The sequence below is a fragment of the Onychostoma macrolepis genome, chromosome 23 (genome assembly GCF_012432095.1).
Source record: "Onychostoma macrolepis isolate SWU-2019 chromosome 23, ASM1243209v1, whole genome shotgun sequence".
Classification (NCBI taxonomy): Eukaryota; Metazoa; Chordata; class Actinopteri; order Cypriniformes; family Cyprinidae; genus Onychostoma; species Onychostoma macrolepis.
In genome coordinates, this window is record NC_081177.1 from 27,183,075 (window position 1) to 27,191,782 (window position 8,708).

The following is an 8,708-nucleotide window of genomic DNA, read 5'->3' on the forward strand; positions in this document are numbered from 1 at the left end:
TTGACAAACGCACCGGCGCGTTTTGTGGCATTTTTTCTGATAACCCCTAAAGGAAGTTAAATTACTCCGTCATTGTTGATCGTTCAGATAAGAGCAGTACACCAATCCAATCTGTAAAGAGTCTACTTTTATTTGTATAGGCTACACTCATAATAACAACAAAACTGTGTTTTTGTAAAATAAAGAAAACAAACAGGGTGCGCTGTCTGCCGCCTTCGTCTCCGTGATCTTCATTTTGAAACGCATCACTAAAATCTAAATATGACTTCATTATCTCTAATTAGATCATGCCCACAAGCTACTTTCGCTTTTGATATTACAATAGTCCACGTGAGACGTGCGCACATGTGAACGCCAACATTACCTCCGTAGAAGCAAGACTTTTCTTCAAGTTCATCTCGGCTACTGTTCGTTTCTGGAAGAAGATGCGCTGAGAGGGATAAAGATTACCTCAGAAAAAGATGCGCTGAGAGGAATAAGTTTGGGATTACTTCAGAAAAAGAAGGAGATGTGGCTCGCAGCTTGATCCAGCGGAGAAGATCATTTACATGAGTAAAGGTCCTTGCACACTGAGTCCGAGATTTTCATATGCGTTTTTCCATTTTTTTCGTATTCGTCATCCTTTCCTATCAAAATGCTTGCTACAGATGTGAAAAGGTGGTCCAAATTTTTTCATGAGGAACAAAAGTTTCGGAGGCAGTGTGTAAACGTGATTGACACAACATGAGGTCGTATTTATTTTTCAAAACTTCGAACGAAAAATTCGGACTCAGTGTGCAATGGCCTTTAGTCTTTTTTTATTATTGTGTTACTCTGACAAAACTTGAAGAGCGCGGGGCACAAACTAATGCGGGGTTAGTTGCAACACACGTGGTTTAAAGGGGTCAGATGATGCTTTTTTAAAGATCATTATTTTGTGTCTTTGGTGTAACAGAATATGTTGACATGCTTTAATGTTCAAAAAACACATTATTTTCCAAATACTGTACATTATTGTAGGTCCTTTATGCCTGCCTCTCTCAAACGCGTCGTTTTCAACAAAGCCCCTCCTTCCAACAAGCGCAGTCTGCTCTGATTTGCCAACTGACCCAGTGCATTGTGATTGGCCAAACACCGCAAGCACTCGTCGGAAATGAAACGCCCTTTTCCATAATCGCGAGCTTCATCTTTCAAAATAAATGTAAAGACAGTTAATAATGTCCTTAGTTTTACCATCAGTTCAAGCCCAAAAGGGGAACTGAGTCGCGTGACAGACACAGTGATGATGCTCGTATGTGTTTGCACACAAGCCACGATTAAGAAAGCTGACTCCATTATGTGATCCTGTCTCTCTCTCTCTCTCTCTCTCTCACACACACACGCGAGCAATAGCAAATACTTAAACTAATAACAAAACATACTTACAGTCGCTGATTCAGAAGCGCCAGATTGTCATAGCAAAGTCAGAATTACCTCCTCTTCTAGGTTCACAAAACGGTTGTCCATAAAATGTGTTGCTGTTCTGTTGTAAGTAATCTTAATGATTCCCAAATGCATCTACTTTCAGAAGGCCAAATAAAGTGCTTTTGCTTTCGCCTAGAAACACACAGTGTCTCCCTGACATGGCTGCATCAACACTACTGCGGTTACTGAAACCACACCTTCTTTCTTTGCGTGAACATTTGGGTGGCATTACGCAAATATTTCCACATCGTGGCGTAGACATGTGGGGGCGTGTTTGAATGAGCCATTTTAGGGGGGCGTGGCAGAGTCTTAATTTTGATAAAGAATATCTCTTTGGTTTTGAGACTTTAGGGATCTTATCTATGCACAATCACTCCAAAGAGAAAGGAAAACTTGAAATCGCATCATATGACCCCTTTAAATTTCACTTCCTTTCTTTTGAGGTTAATACTGAAAAACATATACACTGCAATTATGAAAAAAGTGACATATTTGTACTACACAAGTGTGAAATTAATGTGGATAAAAAATTATACTCTGAACCCCACGTAGATTTCCACAAACTGAGAAATTCAAACAGTATTAGGTTGTGCCCCGCGCTCCCCTACACATTTTACTAGTTAGACTTTTTCCAAACTATAATTCCTGATTACATGTATAATCAAGTGAAACATTATTAAGTATGTTTCATTTCATTGCATCTAAATTTCTCACAATGCCAGGATGTTTTTAATGTTCTATAAAATAGAAAACTATACGATATAAAAGTAATATGAGTGTTTACACTCTAACACTAAAGAATGTGTTCTTAAATATATAGATGTTTATGACGTGCTTAGCAATAATAATTTAGTTTCCCAGATTTAAAATGTTTTTGTATTGTATAATACATAAAAAGCATGCTTGTGTTTATGACTATAAAATCATATTATTTATTTATTTATTTAGGAGTACTGAGTGACCAATATTAGTGATTGCTAATGCCGATCATATATATATATATATATATATATATATATATATATATATATATATATATATATATATATATATATATATTGTGACGGAGGAGCCAACGACAGACACAGTGGGTGTGGCGTCAGGCCTCGGAGAGGCTTTTATTAACAAAATAAAGTGTCCAGGGAAGAAGTGTCCAAAATAAACAGGGGTCTGGTGTCCTCGTCGTGCTGCGGGGCTTGTGCCGGAGGGCAGTGTTCCAGGAGGAAGGGTCCAGGAAGGGGCGGAGTCCGGCGGCCGCACGCGCTCCCACTCGGGTCCGGGCGCGAGGCGGCGGCTTCATCACAGCGGCGGCTCTTACACGTCGTCCACGGCCTTTGGTAGGACTTGTACGGCCCGACATCCTGGTCCGACGGCCGTAATACGGGTGCGGCTTTCGTCCGGACCGCGGGTTCGGCAGCTCACGTCTTCGGTGGCGCGATGTCCTCACGCACCCTTCCTGGACCCACGAGGACACCAGCGTGCATGCACGGGGGAAGAGACCGGTCTCTCGAGGAGAGGCACGCTGGGCAGTTAACAGCGGCGGTGATGAGGCTTCATTCAGTCCAGCTGTGCCTCATCACACGCCGCCAGCCTGCGTTGATCCCACGCCTCCTCTCATCCACCCACTCCAGTCGGGAGCCTGGTGAAGGGCGGCGAATAAGGGACGGGTGGTGATGATAATGAGGGGAGGGCCACTGATCCGTCACAATATATATATATCAACATGCTAACAGATGTTTTGTTTTTTTAGTGACCAGATACCTTGAAGACTTTGAAGACTTCACTTCTCTGACAGCGCTGTACCAACATCAAATGTTCAACTACATTGGGCTAATGTTTCACATAAAATATGGTAAAATAAGCTCCATGAATATTGATGATGATGTGGCTGTTTTTTTTTCTTGAATCCATGGAAAGCAGCAGCAGACACTGGAAATATCAGGTTTGGTTTACTTGTGTCAACATTTGAACAGGATCTGTTTCAGCAATGACACAACTGTGTGTTACTCTTCAAGTCTTAGTGTTTTGATCAGTGTGCTCAATAATGTGTCTTTGACCTTCACTGTCTATATTTTTATTATACCGTGTTGTAAATAAAATACAAATACAACCCCCCATTATTTTACTCTCCTCATATTATTTGTTACCAGCTTCACAGACACATTACTGACTGATGGCTCATTATGGGAGGCCCTTTGTCTCTCAGGTGTGAATGACTAAATATTCATGGCCATTGTCACTCCCTCGCATACGGGCATTCTATCACAAAACATGTTTTACAAATGTTCAATCAATATTGTTTTCTGTGAACGAGTAAACAGGATGATATTCATAGCAAAAACTCTTGTCTACCACATCCAGTTCTCAAAAGTCTTGTGAACAAATTTTCATATTTAAGGAGACCTATTAGGCCCCTTTTTACAAGATAAAATTTAAGTCTCCAGTGTCTCCTGAATGTGTCTGTGAAGTTTCAGCTCAAAATACCCCACATATCATTTATTATATAATTTTGAAAATGCCTATTTTGAGTTTTCTGCATGTGTCTTTAAATGCAAAATGAGCTGCTGCTCCCCACCCCCTTTTCCAGAATAGGGCTGTGCCTTTACAGCTCATATCTCAGATACTCTGCCAAAAAAAACGTCTGTTTGGTTTTGATTATCACGTCTATCGCACTGAAAACCATATCAGTTTAAAATTCTGATATAGGTTTTCCTGAGTGAACACATCTGAAGCACATGCACAGAAAGCGGCTGTCACATGGCATGTGAGTACTAAATTAAGTTCTCTTTTTTGTCTTATTGCGCTTAAACTGTCAAATACACATACGTTTTTGTTAAAAACACACAGGACTTACAAAAACAGTCGGTTATGTCTATAAAGGTAAACAGCTGGGAAAGAAATCATGTTTATGTTAAATCTGTGTGGCAGGAGCGTATATACAGAACATAAATCAATGAATCCACTGTTCTCTTGTCTCCTCTGAGGCTGGGACTCTAAATAGTGTTCTGAGCTCATCAGTGCAGCCAAAGACAGAACAGTTAGCATGCTCGAACATTCGCCATGACGTTAGAACTGGTACACCGTTGTCGCTTGTGAAAACACAATGGCGGCGCCATGGGTGGAAACGTTTGAGATTAAGTGGCTGTGATATTATAATAAAATCCCCTTTCTACGTCATGGAGGCAAAATCTGACTGGCTCATTTTTTCTCAAGCTTGCAGCGAAAGGCTTACCAAAAAATAAATAAAAATACTGGGTTGTACTTTTTCACGTTTTCTGGGTTGGTAGATGCACTGGGGACCAGATTATAGCACTTAAACATGGAAAAAGTCAGACTTTCATGATTTGTCACCTTTAATTATTTGGTAAGTAGTTATGTAACAATGGGATAAAGTGTGTAAATAAATGCACACACTGCTGTGCCGATCATCCTGCTCATCAGAGATTACTTTATGACTGGTACATTTTCTTTTTCGTGCTCACTGAAAATAAGTCTTATTGTCTTAAATATTTGCTTTTCAAGTAAACTGATTTTGCTCTGTAGCTTAAAAGTAGATGATTGTCAATGGCATGGTCATGGGTTTGATTCCTAGAGAATACATGAAGTAACAAAATATTCACAATAAGAGATATTCTGATGAATAATATCAGAATAAACTTTTATTTGGTTGTATTAAATGTTTTAATCATCGACAGCATTGACAATAATTTAATTGTATGTAATTTACATGTTTATGTTGAAGTTCTTAGTATTTATAGTAATAGTGCTGTCAGAACGTTACTATTTAAGATTAATTTAATATATTTAACATAGTTACATTTCTTTAAGGCAGGGACTGCATTCATTCAAACTATTTTAAAAGACTGGAATGAGAGCACGAGTAAATCCTGTTTATCAGTCAAATTCATTTATAAATGGAAACTCAACAGGTATGAAATAGGACCTGTATATGGAAAACATTTTTAATGAAAACAAACACTGGACTGCTGCAGGTCAGTAGGGAAACATATTTATTTATTATACAGAATCCACATGTGGGAAGGAAAATATATTCATTGGAACATTTCAGCAGGCTCAATATAATTCATGTTAACACAGAACTGATAGGCCTAAAATGTAGTAATCTGCGTTTTCCTGAGTATGTAAGTGTCTGTATGTAAGCACATTGAAAGCTTACCGGAAACACCTTGAACTGTAATAAGTAGAATGCAGAAGTACTCCATTAAGAAAATGATTTGATACCCCCAAAGTTGTTTTTATATAAACAACAAACACAATATACAGCATCAGCCTGATTTAAAGCTAACTCTCTGTTTTTCAATCTCACAGCAACATAAACAGGAATCAAAGTCACGGGATGTTTTCATCAGCTAGCATAATTGTGATAACTTCTTACATTATCTTTGCTCTTCATCTAAGCTGTTTTTAAGTTCTGTTTTAAGTCGTGATGTATTGTCAAGTATGGTGACCCATACTCGAAATTGGTGCTCTGCATTTAACCTATCCAAGTGCACACACACAGCAGTGAGTAGTGAACAAATGCACACACACACAGTGAACACACACCCGGAGCAGTGGGCAGCTATTGCTCCAGCGCCCGGGGAGCAATTAGGGGTTCGGTGCCTTGCTCAAGGGCACCTTAGTCATGGTATCGAAGGTGGTATTGAACAGGTGGCTGTTCATTCACAATCCCCACCTTCAATTCCTGCCGGCACGAGAATCGAACTGGCAACCTTCAGTTTACAAGCCCGACTCCCTAACCATTAGGCCACGACTGCCCTGAAACCCCTATTTTCTGAGATGTGCCAAAATAGAGCATCACTAAATATATCAGTCCTCTCTCTGCCTGTGACTGCTTTCCTGTGTGTGTGTGTTTCTTTTCTTTTGTTTGTTAGTCAAACTGATTCAGATATTAAAGCAATAGTTCACCCAAAAATGAGCATTCTGTCATTCTGTTGCTGTAAACCTGAAGGAAAACAAAGTAACGCATTTTGGAGATGCTGCTGAACTGTTCTACTGAAAGTCATACGGGAGGTGAATAAATGATTTTCATTTTTGGATGAACTAACACTTTAGAACTTCTTCCTGATGGTTAAAAACACCCATCTGTCTCTTAATCCCTCTCACGCAGTCTGTGTGATGATGATGAGCGCTCAGACATCCTCTGATGTGACATATCTCTCTCTTGATAAGAGTCTCTCTGATTAATTTAAATCACATGAATATTGAGATGAGAGATTGAACGGCTTTGACTGACAGTATCAGAAGCAGTAGTGCTAATCTGCCCTGATTCATGCTCTCATCAACTGATTAAACTAAAACACAAGCTCTTCACACTCCAGTGAAACTAACACCCGTCTACACTGAGAGTGAGCCATGAGACAAACGCTCCCATTACAATCAAATAAGCTGTCTACAATGCAAGCGGGAGCATTCTAGTTTAGTTGAATCAGAGCATAATGAGCGTTGATGATTATAATGGAAATGTTTCATCTTTCTCCGTTTCATTGCTTGCTTATTGGCAGGATTCTAGTGTTGCATGCTTGCTTGCAATGTTGTTGATAGTGGAAGTACTCATGTTTTTATATGTATTAGTTTTATCATGTAGTGTCATTTACTTGCAGCACAAAGCACTCGCATACTCAGTAATTCGATCAAATCCGCCCTAAGAGGAGAGTGTGAATAGCTGATCAGAGGTAATGAGCAGGTGTTCAGGATGAGCTGGCCTCGAGGCCGATAAAGAAGTTTAATGTTCTGCAGAATTCAATCTCTCTACCCTCCTTTCTGTCTCCAACACAGTTTCCTGAACAGAGACAATTTAGATGCTTTGTGGAAGACTCGATGGCATTAACCTGTGCATCTACAAATGAATGTTGTGAATGTGGACATGATTTTGTCTAGGATGTTTGTGCACCAGAGAATTCAAATGCACACAACATTCACATATTTAATTATTGCAGATTTGCATCATATTCTGAGTTTGCATTTCACTTTTTTTTGTTGATTTTGAGGAATACTGAATCTGTTTTTTGTGCAAGTGAGATGAGTAAATGCATGTTCAAATTTAGTCTATAATTACAGTAAGCATCATGTTCACACAGCGAACAGAGCGCTTCTGCACTTACTCCTGATTCCTTCCATAATGTGGACAGGAGAGCTGTCAGTCAATACATGGGGAAAATATAGTAACTTGCAATATTTATTTGAAAAAGTAACTCAGATATTTTCAAAAGTAACATGTTACTTTACTAGTTACTTGAAAAAAGTAATCTGATTACGTAACTGACATTACTTGTAACGAGTTACCCCCAATACTGGTCAAGAAAAAAAAAGAAGCACCACAGAACTCTCAGAAAAGTATATACAATACCATATTTCATGACTACTTTGTCTTCTGAAGCCAATTTCTATGTTTGTGTTTCACTGAAGAAATAAGGTCAACCAGGTAAAAAGACATAAGCATTTTTAAGGGGAACTATTCCTTTGAAGGGAATTTTAGCAACATTTTAAAATTCTATCGATTTATTTACCCTCATGTCGTTCCAAATGAAGATATTGATGAAACCAGAGAGATTTCTGTTGGAAGTCCGTTACACCACAACTTTCAAGCTTTAAAAAGTTGAGCTTCCGTTTACCATATTTAATGAGCTCTATGTGTGTGCGTTGATTGAAGTGAAGTAAAAGCCTAAATGAAATCTGTTCATCATATAAAGCAATTGTGTCTCTTCAGAAAATGCTAATTTAAAATTGATTACTTTTATGATGTCTTTATGAACTGTTTGAAGCTGAAAGGTTTTGGTTACATAGACTTTTCATGGAAGGACAGAAATCTCTCAGGTTTTATTAATGATATTTTCATTTGTGTTTCTAAGGAAACTTTTATGTGAATGACGAGGGTGATCTAACCCTTAAATCTTGGCTAAATGGATGTAACTGTCACCTCTTTGGACTGTTTTGTCTGGTTTTTAAGCATTTCTCTCTGGGCTGTCTGTCAGGTTTGCACAGTGGGAACAGATGTTTGTCTCCTCTGAGAGGTCACAATAGACACGCCATTAAATTAATGCAACACCGTCTGGTTAATTGCAGTTAGTACTATAACCCTCCTTAACGATCATTAATCAGTTATGTCAGGTTTACGTGTGTGATTATGCACCGCTTACTGTGTTTGAAGAGTGAAAATATGGATGTGTTCAACCCTGAGAAATTCTGAAGTAGCTGCAGAAACCTAATTCTGGTTTCATTTACTCACCTTCATGCTCCAAACT

General features: G+C 38.8%; 1 long non-coding RNA gene across 1 annotated transcript in view; it reads left to right on the forward strand.

Moving 5' to 3' along the window:
- The first annotated feature begins 4,073 nt into the window (after window positions 1-4,073).
- Window positions 4,074-8,708, forward strand: part of LOC131531758 (uncharacterized) — a 9,833-nt gene continuing 5,198 nt past the window's right edge. Inside the window, exon 1 of the long non-coding RNA XR_009268777.1 lies at window positions 4,074-4,207. This is a non-coding gene — a long non-coding RNA (uncharacterized LOC131531758). The remainder of the gene's footprint in view (window positions 4,208-8,708) is intronic.